This window comes from Bos mutus, chromosome 5 (genome assembly GCF_027580195.1).
Source record: "Bos mutus isolate GX-2022 chromosome 5, NWIPB_WYAK_1.1, whole genome shotgun sequence".
Classification (NCBI taxonomy): Eukaryota; Metazoa; Chordata; class Mammalia; order Artiodactyla; family Bovidae; genus Bos; species Bos mutus.
Genome location: NC_091621.1, coordinates 15,669,807 through 15,693,526, shown reverse-complemented (window position 1 = coordinate 15,693,526; position 23,720 = coordinate 15,669,807). Strand labels below are relative to the sequence as shown.

The 23,720-nt window shown below is 41.9% G+C and overlaps 1 pseudogene; it reads right to left on the bottom strand.

Annotated features, from left to right (window-relative positions):
• Nucleotides 1–3,122: 3,122 nt before the first annotated feature.
• LOC102286031 (retinol dehydrogenase 16-like) lies at nt 3,123–12,142 on the bottom strand (annotated as a pseudogene).
• Nucleotides 12,143–23,720: the final 11,578 nt, after the last annotated feature.

Sequence of the window (23,720 nt, the reverse complement as noted above, 5' to 3'; positions counted from 1 at the left end):
GAGGAACCTGGGGCCTGCAGTCCATGGGGTCACAAAGAGTCGGACACGACTAAGTGACTAACACTTTCACTTTCACTTACATGGTCTCTCCCCTTCACTTTGTTCCCCCTTTTCTAGGATTTAGTGTAAAGGTTAAGGTTACAGTAATTTCAGTCTGCTGCATCTTTTTAAATAACTTCATTTAGTTAGTTACTTTTGGCTGTCCTGGATCTTTGTTGCTGTGCGGGCTTTTCTCTAGCTGTGGTGAGCAAGGCCTACTCTCTTGTTGTGGGACTCGGGCTGTAGGTCATGAGGGCTTCAGAAGTTGCGGCACGTGGGCTCAGTAGTTGCAGCTCCTGGACTCTAGAGCACAGGCTCAGTAGTTGGGGAGCTTGGGCTTAGTTGTTCTGAGGTGTGTGGGATCTTCCCGGCCCAGAGATCAAATCTGTGTCTCCTGCATTGGCAGACAGATTCTTTAACCACTGAGCCACCAGGGAAGCCCCTGCTGCCATCTTAAAATCGAGAGCTGTTATTTGACTTTTCCTTCACCACTTGGCCCAATGACTAGGATGTAATAGTTACTCAATAAAATGTTGTTTTAATTGGATTTCTTAAGCTAGATTTCAGAAATCAAGTTATTTATTTTTTAACTTTTTAATTTGTATTGGGATATAGCCAATCAACAAAAATTGTTGTGACCATTTCAGGTGAACAGTGAAAGGATACAGCCATATATACACATGTATCCATTCTCCCCCGAACTACCCTCCCATCCAGGCAAAATGTTTTTTAATCTGCCAAATTATTAGAAGAAAAGAGGTTAGATTTTTCTGCCATCAGAACTCTGAGGATAAATGCTATGCTTATCAGGGCTTACAGTGAGATCACTGTCCTTACCACTGTCCTTAACCACTGAGCCACCAGGGAAGCTTTTACACCAGGGAAGATTTTACAGTGAGATCACTGTCCTTACCATGTATCTCACATATTTGACTCTTTTAACATACTATTTAAATGGTAGCAATATTCATGTGAAATCTCCAACTTAGGAGGATCTTAACATATGATGATTTATTTATGATGGTTTGATTTGTTGGTCACCTCATTTTAGAATTATCCTTATTGAAAATAATGTCAGAACAGTGATGACAAATTTTCCTCTGTAACTGTCCATTTGATTCGGACCAGGTCTGTGCAGTCAAAGATAGCAGAAATCAGTATTCTCTCATTTGTAAAGCAGAATAATTCTGACAGGATGAATGTATTATGCAGACAGCAAGTTCCCATGTCTCCAAACATAGCAATAATTCCAACACAGACATAATTTTCTCTTTGAAATACCTAAGATTCTGCCGGGTAGGACATCAAATGATAATTTTTCAATGTGAAAAATGTATGATTTTATCACTACAAGAATAGAAATGTTGGCATAGCATGAGAGTTCTATTTATCCATTTAGGCAACCATGAGACTTGGAGTCAGGAGACCTGTCCTGTGCTTAGCTGGAGATTCTCAGAACTAAGAAAAGTGAGCCATTCTCAGTTTGAGTTTTCACACAACTAAGCGGGGATAATAAGAGGTTACCTATCTCATAGCATTATCCCCCATGAGCTAAGTATTTTTCAATGTAGATATGGTATGATGAGTCCAAAGCATCATATAATTAGATATTGCTAAGAGAGTCCCAGGTGGCTCAGTGGTAAAGAATCTGCCAGCCAATGCAGGAGCCCCAGGAGATGCAGGTTCAATCCCTAGATTGGGAAGATCCCCTGGAAAGGGAAATGGCAACCCAATCCAGTATTCTTGCCTGGAGAATCCCATGGACAGAGGAGCCTGGTGGGCTACAGTCCACAGGATCACAAAGAGTCGGACACAACTGAGTGACCAAGCATGAAGAGAGACACAAGGACAAATGGTTAGTTTTAGAATATTTGAAGCATAACTTGCAAGAATATCCTCCAAAGGCAGAAAGAAGGATCCGTCTCAAAGCACCTTGAGTCTCTCCGAACTCTTGAAACAGACATATGGGACAATATTATTCTCATTTAAGAGAAGCAAACTCAGAGCAATACCTTTGCCCAGAGTTACACAGTCAGAAATAGCAGAGTTAGGATCCGACCTTGGCCCTTTTTGATTCCCAAGGCCAGTTTCCCTACCCTCAACTTACTATCCCCAAAGCTAAGTGGGGAAGGGAGCAGAACTGAGAAGAATTTGGTGAGGGGAGGAGAGTGAGGTTGATCTGGGGCAAAGTAGGGGTCAAAAAACAAGCCAAGGACTAGAGGAACACTTTCACAGAGTCATGCAGGTGACCACTGACAGAGAATCTGGGCAGAGGTAGTCGTGTGTATATGTGTGTGTTAGTCACTCAGTCATGTCCGACTCTTTGCAATCCCATGGACTGTAGTCCGCCAGGCTCCTCTGTCCATGGGATTTTCCAGGCAAGAATAGTGGAGTAGGTTTCCATTTCCTTCTCCAGGGGATCTTCCCAATCCAGAGATCGAACTCAGGTCTCCCACATTACAGGCAGATTCTTTACCATTTGAGCTACAAGGGAAGCCCAGACAGAGGTAGTTAAGTCTGAGTATTTCAAAAGTTAACAAGAAGAGGACTAAATTATTTAATCCATTGATTTATTTGATAAACTAATTTAATCTTCAGAAAAGTAAGATTTTTTAAAAAACTGCTGGAAAGAAAATAATTTATATCTAAAATAGAAAACCACCAATAATGTGAGACTCTCAAGTTAGTAGCTATGACCATGCCCACACCTCTTACACCAGGTTAAGAGACCCGATAGCCCTTTGAACTTTGAAAATTCTCTCGGTAGAGTCATCCCACACTGGAGTGATCCAGCTAGAAAGTGAGTGCCACAAGGCAGGGACCTTGTTTTGTATATGGATGAATCTTTAGCACCCAGAACTGTGCCTGGAATATTAGAGGTATGCACCAAGTATTTTTTGAAAGAATCTGAAAATTTGTGAACTAAAATATGGCATCATCTCTGAGGACCCATTGGAGCAGAGAGCTGCATGTTCCTCTGGTTCATTCTCCTTTCAAGAAGAAAATCTGATGACTGCTCCCCATCTAGAATCAAGTGTTTAGATTGAACTCACAGACTACAAAGCATTTTAGTGCCTGATCACCTATAAAATATGACAAAGGATAAAGTCTGCCACAGGTGTTGGTAAATAAGACAGAGCAAAAGTGAAGCATTTGCTGTTCCAGTCAATAGAGTAGCAGATACGAGGGTGAACAGCAGTCAGGTTGTGCTCCATGAAGCTGGCGACGGGGCTTAGATTCTCCTTTCCTTTAGCAATGAGGCCATGAAAATACTGGCAATCTGTTATAGAGGGGGGGCGGGGGAAGTTAGAACTGTGGTAACACATTAACTTGAAAAGAAACAGGAGAAAATACAAGGTAACAAGCAATGTTGGAGGAGTGGGGGGAGTACAGGACAGGAAGAGAGTGGTCTTGTTTTCCAGGTCTGAGGCTGGGTGGGTGGTAGCTGCTGGAGGGCTGTGCAAGAGGGTGCAGGATGCAGGGCTCAGGGCACAAGCTCTGCAGTTGTGCTGTCCAGCACTGCAGCCAGAGCCACATGTGGCAACTGAGCATAAGAAATGTGGTCAATCTGATTGATATGCACAATAAATGTAAAATTTCACATTGGGTTGCAAAGACTTAGTACAAAGAAAGAATGTAAAATATCTCAGTCGTAATTTTTTTATATTGATTTGTTGAAATGACAGTATTCTGGATAGAGTCTGTTCTGAACTAAATTCACCTGTCTGTTGTTTTTCTTTAATGTGGCTGTTAGAAAAATTAAAAATGCATATGTGGCTTACAGTTGTGGCTAGCATTGTATTTCTATTGGGCTAAAGTTGTCTAGAGCAATATTATATGTGTGTGTGTGTATATATATATGTGTGTGTGTGTGTGTAATGCACACATATATGTGTTTGTGTGTGTGCTCAGTCACTCAGTCATGTCCAAATATTGAAGGATTCAATTCATTACTCTGCCACTGACTTGCAGAGCAATCTTGGGAAATGACTCAATATTTCAGGCTTCAGCTTTCTTATCTGTAAATGAGGGATAACACCAGAACTTTCCTTCCAGGGTGATGAGAACTGACAGAGTTAATTCTTCCATAGTACCTGGCACAGAGCTTTCATATACTGAGCAGGTGTTGGGGCTCAGGGGAAACCTGACAGCCTGAGTGAAGCAGGAGGGACAGCAGCAAGTGAGCTGGGCCTCCTGCTATACACAGCAAGGACTTGGGAAGTTAATAACTCTGCCATCCCTGCTCTGGGGGAATAGAGGAAGGACTTACAGTCTTCAAAGTACTTCTGTCCATAGCTCTCTTTCACCTCTGGGGACACTTGACTCCAGATCCCCTCAAGAATATCCTGCATATTGTCAGGGAAAATGGATGTTTTGTACTTTCCAGGTACTATGAGAACAACACGAATGCCAAAATGACTGAGGTCCCTTCTGAAACACAAGGTGAGAGAGTGCTAACCAAGGAAACGATACTGGTGTCTGACCTTATCAATCCCACCCCTTCTTAAGCAAAGAATGCCCAAGGCAGAATGTTTCAAGAAAGGCATTTGGGTCAGGGAAGAATATGAAAGAGTACACTCAAGCATCTTGGGAAGATATTCAAGTAAAATGAGAAGGGCCAACACCCATAGATTGCTTTCTGAAAAGCTTCAGATCTGGGCTTTGATGCTGCCTCTTGCTGCCCATCTCACACCACTCTCTTACAGACACTCCCTCCTCTGTGACAGCTCCCTGAACCCCTGAGCCTCTTCCTCCTTACCTACTGCTCAGGTTAGAACTCAGTGTCTTTGTGAAGCCTTCCTTGACCTCTGCCCCAGGGAAAGGTAAGTCACCCCCTTGTCGGTGCCTCTATGCACCAGCACATACTCATGTTCATATTTGCTGTATGCCCACTCCAGAGATTTTCACCCACAGAACTGAGTTCAGATCCTGGCTCAACTTCACACTTGACCATAGAGAATCATCCTGTCTTATGCATGAGTTTTCTGTGAGGAGTGAATAGAATGCTTGGCCCAGAGCTTTCCCTTTAACCCACCAAGGTTCAGTCTTTCCTTATGAGAACCGTCAGTCAGGTTTAGTGACTTAAGGTACTTAATGAACAAGGCAAATAATTTTTTAGTGACAGACTCTTATCATTTACATATGAAGTATACATTACATACATAATATTCATTTATATTTTATACATATATATGTCTTACAGAAATATATTAAATTTGTTTGAAACACATAGAAATCTTATAGGAGTGGCAATTAAGACCAAATAAATCCTAACACATTTTTCACATTCCCTAATGTACTACCTTATATTGTGAAAAGATTTAGACATTCCATTTCCAAAGTTTTTCATTTTAGTTGCCATCTATATATCAGGAACCCAGGCTCACCGTTCACAAATACACTCCTAGCCACAGTCAAGTCTTCCTCAGAGGTTGAGCCTTACCTCAGACTGTCGGATAAAGCTTCTACCCTCTACTTAGAAATGCAGTAGCCACCGCCAAACAGGGATACTCTCCTAGCTGGACTAGAAACATTGACTACTCTTCCCCTGGTCTTTCTGATCAGGGGAGGAAAGCTCAGTGTCACCTCGATGAGGCCAATCAAGTTCACATTCAAGATCTTGGAGAAGTCATCTTTAGTCTGCCATTCATTCGGGGCAGCAGGCAGAAGGATGCCAGCATTGTTCACCAAACCCCAGAGGCCTGGGGTAGAAACAAAAGGTATTAGTTAGAGACAGAAAACCCATTTATGAATCATTTCAGTGTTCAAGCCACATTCTCTTGAGGAAGATAAACAATAAATCCAATAGACTGGAAAATTATAAAGTATGTTTTAGTGTGCATGGGAAGTCACTTCAGTTTTGTCCAACTCTGTGTGGCCCTATGGACTGTAGCCCGCCAGGCTCCTCTATCCAGGGGATTCTCCAGGCAAGATTATTGAAGTGTGTTGCCATGCCCTCCTCCAAGGGATCTTCCTGACCCAGGGATCGAACTGCATTTGGTCTCCTCCATTGCAGCCAGATTCTTTAGCACTAGCACCACCAGGGCAATGGCACCCCACTCCAGTACTCTTGCCTGGAAAATCCCATGGATGGAGGAGCCTGGTGGGCTGCAGTCCATGGGGTCACTAGGAGTCAGACCCGACTGAGCAACTTCACTTTCACTTTTCACTTTCACTTTTCACTTTCATGCATTGGAGACGGAAATAGCCACCCACTCCAGTGTTCTTGCCTGGAGAATCCCAGGGACGGGGGAGCCTGGTCGGCTGCCGTCTATGGGGTCACACAGAGTCGGATACGACTGAAGCGACTGAGCAGCAGCAGCAGCAGCAGCACCACCTGGGAAGCCTGATAGAGTATGTTAGTAGTGTTAGTTGCTCAGTCGAGTCCAACTCTTTGCAATTCCATGGACTGAGCCCACCAGGCTCCTTTGTTCATGGGATTCTCCAGACAAGAATACTGGAGTGGATTGCCATTCCCTTCTCCAGGGGATCTTCCTGACCCAGGGATCGAACCTTGGTCTCCTGCATTGCAGGCAGATTCTTTACCGTTTGAGCTACAGAGAAGACCTAAAGTATGTTCTTGCTGCTGCTGCTAAGTCACTTCAGTCATGTCCAACTCTGTGTGACCCTATAGACAGCAGCCCACCAGACTCCCCCGTTCCTGGGATTCTCCAGGCAAGAACACTGGAGTGGGTTGCCATTTCCTTCTTCAATGCATCAAAGTAAAAAGTGAAAGTGAAGTTGCTCAATCATATCTTGGCGACTGCATGAACTGCAGCCCACCAGGCTCCTCCATCCATGGGATTTTCCAGGCAAGAGTACTGGAGTGGGTTGCCATTGCCTTCTCCGAGTATGTTAGATGGTGGTAAATAGTAATGGACTTAAAAAGCTGGTGAGCAGGACTGGGTGGGCTGGTGAGGACTGTTTGTCACCATACTGAGTGAGGTGGTTGGGACAAGCTTCCTAGTAAAATAGAGAACTGAGCAAGTTCTATTTTACGGAAGAAAAATGGGTCAAAGGACCATCTGGAGCTTAGATAGGTTTAAGTGAAAAAAACAGCTGCAATAAATACTGCCAGGCAGGAGGATGCCTAGGGCAGGCTGTGCTGGTACAGATAATGGTAGATGGGTAGAGGAGATAGGAAGAGTCTGGGGAAATTCTCTGCCAATTGCTTTAGTTTTTCTCAGTTAAGTAGGTCATCAGCCCAGAGCAAGGGTAGGAGGGAATGAGTTGTGGGTATGAAGAGAGGAAAAGTTTGAAATGGTTGTTTGGAAATTAGGAGAATGAATGGAGTATAACCATATACAACAGCAATAGCATAAAAGCTCACTAGAGGGTTGTGATCATGAATTTTTCTACAAGGACAGGCATGGGGCAGTGAGAGATGGTATTACCCAGGCTTGTGGTTTTACCAAGTACTACTAAGAGAGAAAAGGGGATGAGAGAGTGTCAGGCATATGCAATGGGGTGATCACAGTAACAGATCATGGAATGAAGACAGGTAATATCAAGGGATGAGGATTTGCGAAAAATATTTGGATCAATGGATTGCAGGTCCTGCTGGGCCTGAAAATTTGGGATCTGGGGGAGAGCTGCAGTGAGCTGGAAAGAGTAGAGGTGGTTGTTTTAAGAATGGGATGCAAAAAAAAAAAAAAAGGCAAAAAAAAAAAAATGGGATGCAACTAAGATGTCTCAGGCTCTAGGAAAGTAATGAGCCCAGCAGGCCTCAGCCCCATTGCCCTGTCTTTGCTTTGAAAATCTTGCAGAGCTCAGTAAACAACAGGACTAAAAATTACTTATTTTGTATATCATTAAGCTTTGTATGCAATATCCTGAAGCGGTATGTTCTCATGACTCAGTTATTAACTCTCACACTCTCCCATACCTGAGATGATAGTACACTTCCCTTCCTTTTAAAAAACAATGGAAATGTGAGTGACCAACAGAGAGTGAAATCAAAGATAATCTTAACTCCTTTCCAATTTATCTTGAACCCTGTACAACCTTGAAGTGAAGTGGCTCAGTCGTGTCCTACTCTTTGCGACCCCATGGACTGTAGCCTACCAGGTTCCTCCATCCATGGAATTTTCCAGGCAAGAACACTGGAGTGGATTGCCATTTCCTTCTCCAGGAGATCTTTCCAACCCAGAGATAGAACCTAGGTCTCCCGCATTGCAAGCAGACACTTTACCATCTGAGCCACCAGAGAAGCCAAACTCAAATATTAATTTTTAACCAATATTAATTTTAATATTTAATTAAAATATTAATTTTTAACCAACAAATTACTGTACTGTCCCCATGACTTTTGATACATCCTGGTGTTTTCATACACACTGACCAAGAATTGCCAATGTTGGGCAATGTTCAGAGTAAACTTACCCAGGTGGCAGGGTCCTGGCAACAGGACGGTAACTCAGAGAGAACAGATTGGAACTTACAAAAATAAACAAAGGGAAAGGTCTTAAATTTCGTGTTCCTTCATGTGTGTATGTGCTAAGCCGCTTCACCCCACAGACCATAGCCTGCCAGGCTCTTCTGTCCATGGGATTCTCCAGGCAAGAATGCTGGAGTGGGTTGCCATGCCCTCCTCCAGGGCATCTTCTCAACCCAGGGATCAAACCCACATCTCTTACATCTCCTGCGTTGGCAGGCAGGTTCTTTACCACTATCACCACCTGGGAAACCCCTTAACATTTCTTTCATTGTCTCACAATTCCTGGTCTTCTCTCCACCACTCTCATAACCCAAAAAGACTGAAAGGAAGAGAATATACACTCTTGTATTGTGAAAATGGTCTTTAAGTAATGATTCCCCAATATCAATATTACTTTTTTTTAACAATATTACTTTCTTTCCTTTATTCATTTTTTAGAACTTTGCAGAAGATGGGGATATGAATAGAAAAGAAGTGACATCTTCCACAATTTATGTCCTTGGCTCAAAATCCCAACAGAGGCCATTCTCCACTTCAGAGATCCCATTCTCAAAAAGCAGAGAATACCTTCTGTATCGTACAGGGAGCTCAGAGCAGGGCTCTGTGATGACCCAGATGGTGGCATGGGGGAAGGGGGTGAGGGAGAGGTCCAAGAGAGAGGGAATATATGTATGCTTATAGCTGATTCATTTTTTTTGTACAGCAGAAACCAACACAACATTGTAAAGCAAGTATATCTCATTTTTTTTTAAAGGGAAGAGAGTGAGGGATCTGTGCTGGGGTGTTTACTGATTCTTATGTGCCAATGTCATCCAGTATCATAGGAGACTGTATGTGTAAATAATATATATTCAAATAGTTAAGACATCAATCATTCTCTCAAGAAATTTAAAATTGCTTGCAATAAAAGTTGTATTGGAAAAAGGGACTACACTGATAATCAGTACAACCAAGATTAAATTCCAAAAAAGTCAGAAAAGTATGCGTAACTAGATTTAGAGAGAAGCCTTCAGCCAGGGGTGGCCTTTAAAGGAGAGGCTCCAATTCAGAGATGCAGGATGAATAAAACTGTGACCACAGGAAGCCATTGGCATCAGCAGTCCCCAAATGCATCAGATTTAGCTGCTTAAGGAGGAGGCTTATTTCTGGAGCATTGAGGGTGTGAGGTTTTGAGGCTTCAACCTTTCATAACATATAGAGACTTATCTCTGAAAGGGCCAAACCCCCTTTTCATTTTTCTCTCATTACTACAGGAGAGGAAGAGAAAAACAAAACTTCAAAGGAGACATGCGTCCTGGGGCTCAAGGAATTTAAGGGTGTTTTGAAAATACTTGAGGCAGTACAAAGTCCTTATTCACTCCAAGATCTTGAAATAATGTGACCAAATAGAACACTTTGTGAAATAAATGATTACAAAATACATGTCAACCTAATTAATGGTTCATTGTTCTGTAAACAATTTAAGAGTTCAAGTTTCTCACATTTCTCACATTGTGTGTTTGTGATAATAGCTACAGAGTCACAGACAATCACCAATTAAAATAAATTATAGTCAGTTGTGATAGTTTTATTTCTAGCACTAGTTTGTTTTCAAATAAAGCTTTATTTTAAAATTTACTTTTTAACTAAGAGAAAATCTTTTCTGTATGTAGATGTGGATGCATTTCCATGCCTTTGATCTGCTGTGCAGTGCAGGGCCTCTACAGTGACCAGCTGGACGTTCAGCCTGAAGCAAGGCAATATCTCATCCTCTTTTATTTGGCCTCAGTAGCTATGTAGCTCAAACAAAAATTTAGTAAGTTTTTGTGTCATGAATTTAAACTAGAAAGTCATGCTGTTCTCAGTAATTGTGAACAAGCATTTTGCCAAAGTGCCAAAAGAAGACATTTAAACAGCAACCCCCGCCCCCCAAAAATGGTCCCAGAGCCTTTTACAAAAATAAGGATAAAGTGTCCTCCACCTGTGCCAACTACTGGAACATTTGCAGCTGAGAGGACCACACAGCATGGACAGAGGGAATTAATTCTCAATTTCCTTTCAGCACTGGGAGCAGAAGGGCTATGCAAGAAAGAAACATGCAGAACTTGAGAGAAAGCAGCAGTTCCTTCAAGCTTCCCAGGTAGGGCTAGTGGTAAAGAATCCGCCTGCCAATGCAGCAGATGCAGGAGATGTGGGTTTGATCCCTGGAATGGGAAGATCCCCTGGAGAAGGAAATGGCAACCCACTGCAGTGTTCTTGCCTGGAAAATCCCATGGACAGAGGAGCCTGTCAGGCTTCAGTGCATTGGGTCAGACACGACCTAGTGACTGAGCAACAGCAGTTCCTTCATGTTGAGCGCAGCACGGGCAGTGGGACAGTCAATGTGCCTTTCCTTGGTTTCAGCCTCTCTTTCAGGGATTCCCTGTATTCAGAGTTCTTGCCCAGGATGCACATGGTTCAAGGCCAGGTGAGTGCAAGAAAGGGAGAAGAACCAACACCTACAGCTATTAGTCTGCGGAATGCTCACTCAGCCGAAGGACATACCACTTCCAGATCCCAAATGGTCGGCCCTGGATTTTCTTCTAGAAAATTGAGAAATCTGGCTGCTCCCTTGCCAAAGGGAAGGCACCTATTTAGCCTCACAGGAAGCCCTCTCTGCTGCTTGCCTGGGCTGTCTGAGAAACTCATGCCAGGACTGATAAGAGAAGACAGTACACACAGATTTTGCCTGGGTCTTGGTGACAGGAGTTTGGGTATACCTTGATCTCAATTATTTTCTCAAGATCGACTCATCATAAATTCACTGTCAGCACTGACTGAACAATAAAGACATTTCCAGAACCCTCCCTGAATACAGTAGGTTTTTCTGATTCTCAACATTTGCTACCTTTGAAAAAGACAGATTTATACTGTTCTCAAGAAAAGACATGTAAAATTATATACGAGCAGCATAATGGCAGCCTGCTCATGGCAGAGTTAACATTTTTACTCTGGATTTTCAGAGGATACCATGCATGCAAATTACGGTTTCTGCACCACAGTCACCTCTTTCTTTCCCCTCATTGCCTTTCTAGCCTTCATTCTATCTTCCCTACCTATACATACTCTTACATATTAAATCTGTTTCCTCACTGCTTTACCTTCCACTCTGATACACATATATTCCATACAACCTGACTTTTTTAGGCCAGTCCCAAGTATGTTCACTTACTCCATGAATGCTAATGTATTTTTGAGTCTTCGTGTAATAAAACATGTCCCAAATATATCCCCACCCTGAGCCCCAAGACTTTTCACCTGGCATGGTTTTTGCTAATTCTAAAACACTGAAGACAAAGCAGCCTATCCAATGGACAGACTTCCCCTGGCCATACCTCTGTCCCCGACATCTTCCTTCACCCACTCAGTGGCCTCAGCGATGCTCTCTGTCTTGGTGACGTCCAGGATCACTGTCTGCAGCCTGTCTGACATCTGGTTCCTCAGCTGCTCGGCCCCCTGCTCTGTCAGACACGCAGCCAAAACCCTCAAGCCTCGTAGGTCCAGCTGCCTGGCCAGGAGGTTCCCAAAGCCTGAGTCACAGCCCGTGATGAAGACAAACTTGTCCCGGAGGTGGCTCACCACCTGCCTCTCTCGGTACCAGCGCAGGAGGTAGTACAGGCCCAAGAGGACCACCAGGTACAGCCACATGGCAGAAACCTGTCCTTCCCTTTAAGAAAAAAGAAAATTCTTCCAGACTCAAACAGGTTAGGGTTATGTTTGCCTGCTTTTTTATTGTTTTCTAGTTTACCCTTAATCTACTCAATTAAGTTAATGACGCCTATAAAGATTAACTTTTGATATAATAATTCTGAAAGTTGGTTATTTAAGAGGCTTTTGAGGAATGTATTTGAAAATAGGAAAGCAGGATGATTCTATCAGATTTAGGAATTAATATGAAACTCCTATTCTGGTCATGCTGTTAAAAAGGAGTATTTGACAAAAATTTAGATGCATTGATATTAGGTAAAGAAAGGAGATAATGAGTCAGTTGGCAACTTCAAGCATTCAGAAATAGATACAGCTTGATTCTTCAAAATTGAATTTGTTAAAATTAAAAGTGTTGCTAGATATGCAGATATGGTTTTTCCTTCTTTGTTCTCTCCTCTTTTAAATAAACAAACAAAAAAATACATTTAAGCAACTTTATAGAATAAAGATAATAATTATAATTAATTTAATCTTAATTTTATCTGATATTTAATGTTCAATTCAAAAATATTAATTTATTTTAATATCCCTATTATGTAAAGACAGTGAAGGAGAAAGATAAATAAGTAAATATACATATTTAAGATCAAGAAAGGAAACTCAAGAAATACACAAAAACTATTGTAAAAACACTAAGAAGTGATAACTAGATGTTGGGAGGACAGCAGGATGAATAGGTAAAATGTAGACAATTTTTAGGACAGTGAAACTATTCCAGATGATACTGTAATGGTGGGCATGATCTCAGACAGTCAACAACGAGCAGTCCTGAAAAGAGTTCTTTGTTCCCTGCCTGGAAGTTGAACCGGGGTAGCCTGGATGAGGCAATGGCACCCCACTCCAGTACTCTTGCCTGGAAAATCCCATGGATGGAGGAGTCTGGAAGGCTGCAGTCCATGGGGTCGCTGAGGGTTGGACACAACTGAGCAACTTCACTTTCACTTTTCCCTTTCATGCATTAGAGAAGGAAATGGCAACCCACTCCAGTGTTCTTGCCTGGAGAATCCCAGGGATGAGCGAGCCTGGTGGGCTGCCGTCTGTGGGGTCGCACAGAGTTGGACACAACTGAAGTGACTTAGCAGTAGCAGCAGCCTGGATGAAAACTGGGAACCCTAGCCACTAGACCACCAGGGGCTAGAAGCCAGACGCACATTTTTCCCGGCTCTTACCCCCATGGAAAGCAAGGATGTTTCAAGGAGGTAAAAACTGTAAAAATAGATACAAAGTTTATTTTTGGAGACACAGCGTTACTTGTGGGAGAGCATACAGAGAAACTGTTTAAGACAGAAGCAAGGCAGAAATTACACACCCAAAGAAAAAGAGTGGGGGTGTCCTATCTAATGAGGAGTAGCCCAGTAAAGAGGTGACTTACATCACTTATATAGGATAATCTTTCCTGGTCTTTGTTCACCTTTGGCCAATTATCTTGTTTTCTTTTCACACCTGATTGGTTCTAGGACCCTCTGCAACATTCCAGCACAACTATTTGCTAAGATGGATTCCACCACAGAGGCCTGTGGGGGTATGTCCACACTAATTCTGGGTGGTACCCCCTCCCTTTTTGACCCCCAAGGAGCCTTCCTGCACGTGTGCAGACAGTGAAGTTTTTCTTGACCTCAGGAGGGGTCATCTTATTTCTTTACTTCAGCAGAGCTCAGCTTCTACCACTAGCTTTGTTCTTGGAGTGTTAGGGTTTTAAAAAAAAGCTTCAGTTCTACTCCACTTGACAAACACTAGCTGTGCAGCCCACAGGCCCATCTATCTCCTACCGCAGATACCTGTCATTAATCACTTGTCAAAAATCACAGAAGGTATGACAAGAAGAGTGAATTCAGTGTAAACTTAGACTACAGGTGATAATGATGTGTCCATGTAGGTTCATCAATTGTAAAAAATATATTATTCTGATGTGGGACATTTCATAGTGAGAGAGGCTATCATATGTGGGGTCAGAGTGTGTATGGGAACTCTATACTTTCTATTCAATTCTGCTGTGAGTCTAAAACTTCTCTAAATATTAAGTCAAAAGAGATAGAAAGATAAAAACCATGACATGTACCAAGATCAAGGAGGAAAGATAGATTATATCTGGCTGGAGAAATGAAAGCTATGAGTAACTTCCAAAGGGCTGAGACTCTCCCAGAGTAACTTTAATTGATATTTCTCTTATAAAACTCATATTCATGTACCCTACTGTCTTCTTGACATCTCTATTACACAGAATCACAGGTTCATAAAAATGTTAACCTATAAAATATACAATACAACACTCAAATAGAAATAATATATCAGATTTAACATCTTGAAAGAGAACTATTATTCATCTCCCTGCCCCAAATTACTTTCTTCTTAAATCTTTCTTATTTTAATAAATAGCATCTCTCCACCCAGTTACACAAACCAGAAACCTGAGAGTCATTCTTAACCCTTCTTGCTCCCTCAGGCTCCATGTACAATCCAGATGTTGATTATATGTACCTTTTTTAAAAATTGGGGTATAGTTGCTTTACAATGTTGTGTTAGTTTCTGCAGAACAGTGAAAAAGCTATCAGTTCAGTTCAGTTCAGTCGCTCAGTCGTGTCCGACTCTTTGCGAACCCATGAATTGCAGCATGCCAGGCCTCCCTGTCCATCACCAACTCCTGGAGTTCACCGAGACTCATGTCCATCGAGTCAGTGATGCCATCCAGCCATCTCATCCTCTGTCGTCCCCTTCTCCTCCTGCCCTCAATCCCTCCCAGCATCAGTCTTTTTCAATGAGTCAACTCTTTGCATGAGGTGGCCAAAGTACTGGAGTTTCAGCTTTAGCATTCCTTCCAAAGAAATCCCAGGGCTGATCTCCTTCAGAATGGACTGATTGGATCTCCTTGCAGTCCAAGGGACTCTCAAGAGTCTTCTCCAACACCACAGTTAAAAAGCATCAATTCTTTGGCGCTCAGCTTTCTTCACAGTCCAACTCTCACATCCATACATGACCACTGGAAAAACCATAGCCTTGACTAGACGGACCTTTGTTGGCAAAGTAATGTCTCTGCTTTTGAATATGCTATCTAGGTTGGTCATAACTTTCCTTCCAAGGAGTAAGCGTCTTTTAATTTCATGGCTGCACTCACCATCTGCAGTGATTTTGGAGCCCAGAAAAATAAAGTCTGACACTGTTTTCACTGTTTCCCCATCTGTTTCCCACGAAGTGATGGGACCAGATGCCATGATCTTCGTTTTCTGAATGTTGAGCTTTAAGCTAACTTTTTCACTCTCCTCTTTCACTTTCATCAAAAGGCTTTTTAGTTCCTCTTCACTTTCTGCCATAAGGGTGGTGTCATCTGCATATCTGAGGTTGTTGATATTTCTCCCGGCAATCTTGATTCCAGCTTGTGCTTCTTCCAGTCCAGCGTTTCTCATGATGTACTCTGCATATAAGTTAAATAAGCAGGGTGACAATATACAGCCTTGATGTACTCCTTTTCCTATTTGGAACCGTCTGTTGTTTCATGTCCAGTTCTAACTGTTGCTTCCTGACCTGCATATAGGTTTCTCAAGAGGCACGTCAGGTGGTCTGGTATTCCCATCTCTTTCAGAATTGTCCACAGTTTATTGTGATCCACACAGTCAAAGGCTTTGGCATAGTTAATAAAGCAGAAATAAATGTTTTTCTGGAACTCTCTTGCTTTTTCCATGATCCAGCGGATGTTGGCACTTTGGTTTCTGGTTCCTCTGCCTTTTCTAAAACCAGCTTGAGCAACTGGGAGTTCACAGTTCACGTATTGCTGAAGCCTGCCTTGGAGAATTTTGAGCATTACTTTACTAGCATGTGAGATGAGTGCAATTGTGTGGTAGTTTGAGCATTCTTTGGCATTGCCTTTCTTTGGGATTGGAATGAAAACTGACCTTTTCCAGTCCTGTGGCCACTGCTGAGTTTTCCAAGTTTGCTGGCATGTTGAGTGCAGCACTTTCACAGCATCATCTTTCAGGATTTGAAATAGCTCCACTGGAATTCCATCACCTCCACTAGCTTTGTTCATAGTGATGCTTTCTAAGGCCCACTTGACTTCATATTCCAGGATGTGTGGCTCTAAGTGAGTGATCACAGCATTGTGATTATCTGGGTCGTGAAGATCTTTTTTTGTACAGTTCTTCTGTGTATTCTTGCCACCTCTTCTTAATATCTTCTGCTTCTGTTAGAGCCATACCATTTCTGTCCTTTATCGAGCCCATCTTTGCATGAAATATTCCCTTGGTATCTCTCATTTTCTTGAAGAGATCTCTAGTCTTTCCCATTCTGTTGTTTTCCTCTATTTCTTTGCATTGATCCCTGAGGAAGGCTTTCTTATCTCTCCTTGCTATTCTTTGGAACTCTGCATTCAGATGCTTATATCTTTCTTTTTCTCCTTTGCTTTTCACTTCTCTTCTTTTCACAGCTATTTGTAAGGCCACCTCAGACAGCCATTTTGCTTTTTTGCATTTCTTTTCCATGGGGATGGTCTTGATCCCTGTCTCCTGTACAATGTCATGAACCTCCGTCCATAGGTCATCAGGCACTATATCTACCAGATCTAGTCCCTTAAATCTATTTCTCACTTCCACTGTATAATCATAAGGGATTTGATTTAGGTCGTACCTGAATGGGCTAGTGGTTTTCCCTACTTTCTTCAATTTCAGTCTGAATTTGGCAATAAGGAGTTCATGATCTGAGCCACAGTCAGCTCCCAGTCTTGTTTTTGCTGACTGTATAGAGCTTCTCCATCTTTGGCTGCAAAGAATATAATCAATCTGATTTCAGTGTTGACCATCTGGTGATGTCCTTGTGTAGCATCTTCTCTTGTGTTGTTGGAAGAGGGTGTTTGCTATGACCAGTGTGTTCTCTTGGCAAAACTCTATTAGCCTTTGCCCTGCTTCATTCCGTACTCCAAGGCCAAATTTGCCTGTTACTCCAGGTGTTTCTTGACTTCCTAATTTTGCATTCCAGTCCCCCATAATGAAAAGGACATATTTTTTGGGTGTTAGTTCTAAAAGGTCTCGTAGGTCTTCATAGAACTGTTCAACTTCAGCTTCTTCAGCATTACTGTTTGGGGCATAGGCTTGGATTACTGTGATATTGAACAGTTTACTTTGGAAACGAACAGAGATCATTCTGTCATTTTTGAGATTGCATCCAAGTACTGCATTTTGGACTCTTTTGTTGACCATGATGGCTACTCCATTTCTTCTAATGGATTCCTGCCTTTGCTATACACACATTGTAACACAATAATGTAAATTAACAATGATTTTTGTAAGTCAACATTGTAAGTCCACAATGATTTGACTTTAAAAATGAATAACAAAATAAAATAATATTTAAGTTTTTATTGAAGTATAGTTGATTTGCACTGCAGTGCCATCTCTGCTGTATAGCAAAGTAACTATTATACACATACAGACATTCTTTATTTAATATTCTTTTGGTTTATAACAGGATATGGATATAGATGTCTGTGCTAAACAGTAGAAACTTGTTGTTTATCCATCCTATATATAGTCATTTACATCTCCTAATCCCACACTCATACTTCTTCCGTCCCCTACCTGCTTCCTCCTAGGTAAGCAGAAGCCTGTTCTCTATGTCTACAGTCTGTTTCTGTTTTATAGATAGGTTCATTTGTGCCATATTTCACATTCCACATGTAAGTGATATCATATGGTGTTTGTCTTTTTTTTTCTGATTTACTTCATTTAGTATTAAAACCTCTAGTTGTATCCATGTTGCTGTAAATGGCATTATTTCATTCTTTTTTGTGGCTGAGTAGTATTCCATTGTATGCTGCTGCTAAGTCGCTTCAGTCACGTCCGGCTCTGTGCGACCCCATAGACGGCAGCCCACCAGGCTCCCCAATCTCTGGGATTTTCCAGGCAAGAACACTGGAGTAGGTTGCCATTTCCTTTTCCAATGCATGAAAGTGAAAAGTGAAAGTAAAGTCGCTCAGTCATGTCCGACTCTTCGAGACCCCATGGACTGCAGCCTGCCAGCCTCCTCCGCCCATGGGATTTTCCAGGCAAGAGTACTGGAGTGGGTTGCCATTGCCTTCTCCATTCCATTGTATAATAATATTTAAAAATAATATAATTCCTTTAAGAAAAAAGTGGAGAAGGGTGGGGTAAAGTATTAAAGAAAGTCAAAGAGAGCATAGCTGAGATTAAATTGAATAGGAACATGAAAATTACTGCAGAGCTGGGATCTGGACTGGTGACCAACCCCCACATTGACCAGATGTCAGATTTCACAATGACTCTTCTTGTGTAGTTATTCTCTGGTTTTTTATTCCACTGTTTTTTTTGGTCTCATTTTGCCTGCCTGACTCCATCCCCCAAATGGGCATTGCTCAGGGTCAAAAGGGAACTTTCCAATTAGAAAGAGTTCCCCTCACCAGGAACAGAAGAGCAGGGTAAGAAACCAGCTTCCTCAGTCTACTGGGGTACTGCACAAATATCCCATGTTTGTTTCAACCCACCCAAACCAAAAAAGCTGATATGTATAGAAATATCTAGGAACAAAGAAGAAAAGCAAGGGCTACCAATAGCAGCCACACAGCAGGAGCAATCGTGGTCCACAGTGACCTGCTCTCCAGCAGATTTCACCACAGTCACCCTGGAGATTACACAAGTTTTCACCCTGGACTCTGTGCCACCCCTTGACCCAGCACTCCAGAGTGCCCCCACCGGCAGGTAAAAGTCTTCCCTTACTGAAGTCAGCCCACAAAGTCTGGAAGAGGGAACTGCTTCTTCAAATGCACAGACATCTGCACAAGGCTACAGGGATCACAAAGAATCAGGGAAACATGACTCTACCAAAAGATTACAGTAAACCTCTCATAACTGGCCCTGAAGAAATGAAGATACTGGAACTGCCCAACAAAAGTTCAAAATAATAGATCTAAAAGATGCTCACATTGCTACAAGAGAACACAGATAATTTAATGATATCAGAAAAACAGTACAAGAACAAAATGAAAAGTTCAAAAAAGAGAGAGAAAAAAAAAAAAAGAACCAAACAGAAATATTGGAGGTAGAGAACAGAATGATTGAACAAAATAATTTGATAGACAATTCCAGCAGCAGACTTAATCAAGCAGAAGAAAGAATAGATGAGCCTGAAGATGGATGAATTGAAATTATCCAGAGAAGTAGAAAGAAAATTAGGCTTTAAGCTCTGAATCAGCCTCACTCACCAGTGGGCAGACAACAGCCCCAGAACAATTGTAGCCACTCACACCCAACCAGCCCACTCACAAGCAGACCCTGGGAGTGGATGAACCCCAGCTTCACACACCAGTGTGTGAACATCAGCCCCAGTACAACCACAGCCTTGTAGCCTGTGGGCCCAACTCACCCACCAGCAGACCAACACAAGTTTTGGGAACCCCAGACCTTGCAGCCAAATGTATCAGGAACTGGCCCCACCCACCAGTGATTCGATACCAGCTCTGGGACCTCTTGACCCTGAAGCCAGACACCAGGAGATGGCTCTGCCTGCCAGTGGGCTTGCACAAGCACCAGGACCTTGTGGAAGGCACCAGCCCTGGGATCTCCTGAACCCAACCCCACCCACCGGTGAGCCAGGTAGTGACAGGACCCCCTGGGGTTCCTCGCCAGCTGCCTTGTGACCCAAATCATTAACAAGCAGCCAGCAATCTCTGCACAAGGCAGAGCCTAGCAACCAATCAGACCAGGGGCCAGCCAACCCTACCAGATTGCCCAAAGTAGTCACCCACCACAACAGAAGGACCCATGCGGTCCACTTAAGGGGAACTCTGAGAGCATATACCTCTGGGGACAAGAAGAAAATATGCTGCTGGGATACACAGGACATCTTCTACAAAAAGCCATATCTCCAAGGCAGGGAAATATAATCAGATATAATACATGAAAACAGATATTAATACATGAAATCAAAAATGGCAAATTAGGCAAAAATGAGGCAATAGCAGAATATTAACAAATTAAGAAACAAAATAAAATCCCAGAGGAAGAAGATCTAAGTGAAGTGGAGATAGGTAATCTACCCAAGACAGGGCTCAAAGCAGTGATCATTATCAAAGTGGGGCTTCACTGGTGGCCCAGTGGTTAAGAATCTGCCTTCCATTGCAAAGGATGCAGATTCTATCCCTGGTTGGGGAACTAAAATCCCATATGCTGTGGGGCAACTAAGTTTGTGCACTGCAACTAGAAAGCTTGCATGCCACAACTAGAGAAGCCTGCTTACCACAATGAGAAGCCCACAAGCCACAACTAGAGGAAGCCCTTGGGCTGCAACAAAGAGCCTGTGTGCCACAACAGAGACCCAGCACAGTCAAAAAAATGATTCTTTTAAGGAAAATAGACATTGGAGTGGAGTGGACAATGGCACCCCACTCTAGTACTCTTGCCTGGAAAATCCCATGGGCGGAGGAGGCTGGTAGGCTGCAGTCCATGGGATCATTAAGAGTCGGACACGACTGAGGGACTTCACTTTCACTTTTCACTTTCATGCACTGGAGAAGGAAATGGCAACCCACTCCAGTTTTTTGCCTGTGAATCCCAGGGATGGGAGAGCCTGGTGGGCTGCTATCTATGGGGTTGCATAGAGTTGGACACGACTGAAACAACTTAGCAGCAGCAGCAGCAGACATTGGAGACCATCTGCGGCATTGTGTATTATCAAAGGTTTGGCAACAAATTTTCAAGAAGCCTGACCCAGATATCTTGGGAAAATTGTCTCATCAGATGTCATCTGCTTCAATTCCAGGAAATCTTTACTTTTAGGTTAACAGATGATATAGAGGTCCAGTCAAGGTTCAGTCCTTTCTTTAAGTGTATCACATGAATCCGGGAGTCTATTCCTTGGGGTTCGGCAGCACAGGTGTTGCTTAGCAGTACCTGATAGGGACCTCTCCAACAAGGTTGAAAGGAGTTATTCTGAAGGTATCTTTTGCAAAAGGTGAAATCTCCAATTTCCAACTTGTGATACTTAAGGTCTTCATCTCCTGAGAGTCCACTGTGAAAAGCCTGCTTTACCAAAACATGGTTATTTTTCATAGAAACATTTAGGCCTCTGCAATACTGGAATATCTCCTTTTATTGGTTGTGGGTCAAAATAAGTAGGAGCAAACTGTGTTAGGTGTCCTGTACTATCTCAAAGGATGAGAGTTTATGAGTTCCAAAAGAGGCAGATGCAAGATATAAAACGACCAACGTCAATGCTTTTGGCCAACGTTTTTGGAGAGTCTCTACAAATTTTGCCAAATGAGTTTTAATAATGCAGCTGATGCATTCAACTAAGCCAGCCAATTGAAGATGGTGATCACAGTAAAGGTGTAAAACTGACCAAACAGTGCAAACTTGCCAAAGTATCTGGCCAGTAAAATGGGTTCCTTGATCACTATGTAGTTTGAGAGGAGTTCCCCAGGTAGGGATAATGGTTTCCAAATGGAATTTAGTCACAGAAGAGGCAGAAGCCTGCTTGCAAAAGAAGGCTTCGGTCTAGTGTGAAAACATACAGATAATGACTAAAACTATTTATATCCACTAGACATGGGAAGTTGTAAGAAATCCATCTGCCAGACCTCGATGCTCCATTAGGCAGTTTAAAATGTCAGAGAGGAGGCCAAGCCAAGTGGGTACCCAATTCTACCCACCAGCAGGCTATCACAAGCCCCAGGACACACTTGGGCCCAGCCCCACCTACCAACCTGCCCACAGTTGTCACCTTGTCACAACAGAAAGGTCCATGCAGCCAACATAGGGACAGTCTTAGAGAATATAGCTCTGATGACCAGAGGAGAGTGTACTGCTGGGCCCCAAGGGCATCTCCTCCATAAGGCCACTTCAACCTACCTATTATTAATAGGTATTAATCCATAGAAATAAAAACAGAGAATTAGTCAAAAGGAGGATGCAGAGGAAGATATTTCAAATGAAAGAACAAGACAAAACCCCAGAAGAACTAAGCAAAGTGGAGACAAGCAATCTACCCAGTAAAGAATTCAAGGTAATGATCATAAATATGCTCAACAAACTTGGAACAAGAATGGACGAACACAGTGAGAAGTTTAACAGAGTTAGAAAATATACAGAAGAACCAAACAGAGCTGAAGGGTACAATAATTAAGTTTAAAATACACTAGAAGGAGTCAACAGTAGATAATACAGACAAATGAATCGGTGAATTTGAATAGAATAGTAGAAATCACCAAAACTGAACAGAAAATATATTTACTATCAACGTAAATACGGGCAGCTTTGTCCTGGGCTAAAGTGCAAGCCTATGTAAGAGCGTATAATTTAGACAGTTGGGCCAGAGTTGACATCAGATAAAGATACTATCTTAACAACATCAAAAGAAGTTGCAGTAGCATACTTAGCACAGCATTTGCATCATCACCTTTTAAGTAAGAGCCATCAGTGAACCATAAGAAGTCAGTGTTACCTAAAGGTATTTTCTGTAGATCATCACAGGAGTCAGAAGATGATCTGTCAGCATTAAGAAACTGTGATGGACTTTGTTGGTACTGAAGGGAAAAAGAGCCAAAGGGGATGAAAGCATATAAAACTTCCAGCTGAAAATACATAAGTCACAGGGATATATTATACAGCATGCCAATTCTATTAACACTGTATTGCATAGTGAAAGTTGCTAAAAGAGTAAACCTTTAACGTTCTCATGACAAGAGAAACAAATTCTGTAACTGTGTATGGGGATGGATGTTAACCAGATTTATCGTGGTGATCATGTCACAATATAAACAAATATGAAATCATTACATTGTACACCTAAAACTAATCTAATGTATAATATATACATTATAATGTATAATCTAAGGTATAATGTCAATTATATCTAAATTTTTAAAAAAGAATAACATGTATAAAATGAGTTCTGCTGAAATATGGACATGGAGGTATTTTTAATCCTTCCCTGAGAATCATTTAAATTTATATAATTTTATTAAAATAATATAAAAAATGAGTAGCAAGGTTAAGATTACCACAATATAAAAGAGTAACATGAGGGGCAGTTAACAAAAAGACTTCATAAGAGTTGAGGTGAGGAGGAAGAGCAAAGATGGCAGAGGAGTAGGACGGGGAGAACACTTTCTCCCCCACAAATTCATCAAAAGAACATTTAAATGCCAAGTAAATTCCACAAAAAACTTCTGAATGCTGGCGGAGGACATCAGGCACCCAGAAAAGCAACCCAAGTCTTTGAAAGGAGAGACCCTTTTTTTTTTCTTTAACTCAAACTTCATATATGCATTTTTTATAATTTTTTTGACCTTGTTTTTTTTTTCTTCTTTTCTTTAACATTGTATTTTTGAAATTCCAAACTCTACTCTAGATTTCTAATTTTAGCTTTTTGGTATTTGTTATCAATTTTGTACCTATAGCTTTTTAAATACTTTCTGTGACTTTTTTTTTTTCTCTGTTTTTTTCTCTTCTTCTTTTATATAACATTGTATATCTGAAATTACAAACTCTACCCTAGATTTTTAATGTATGCTTTTTGG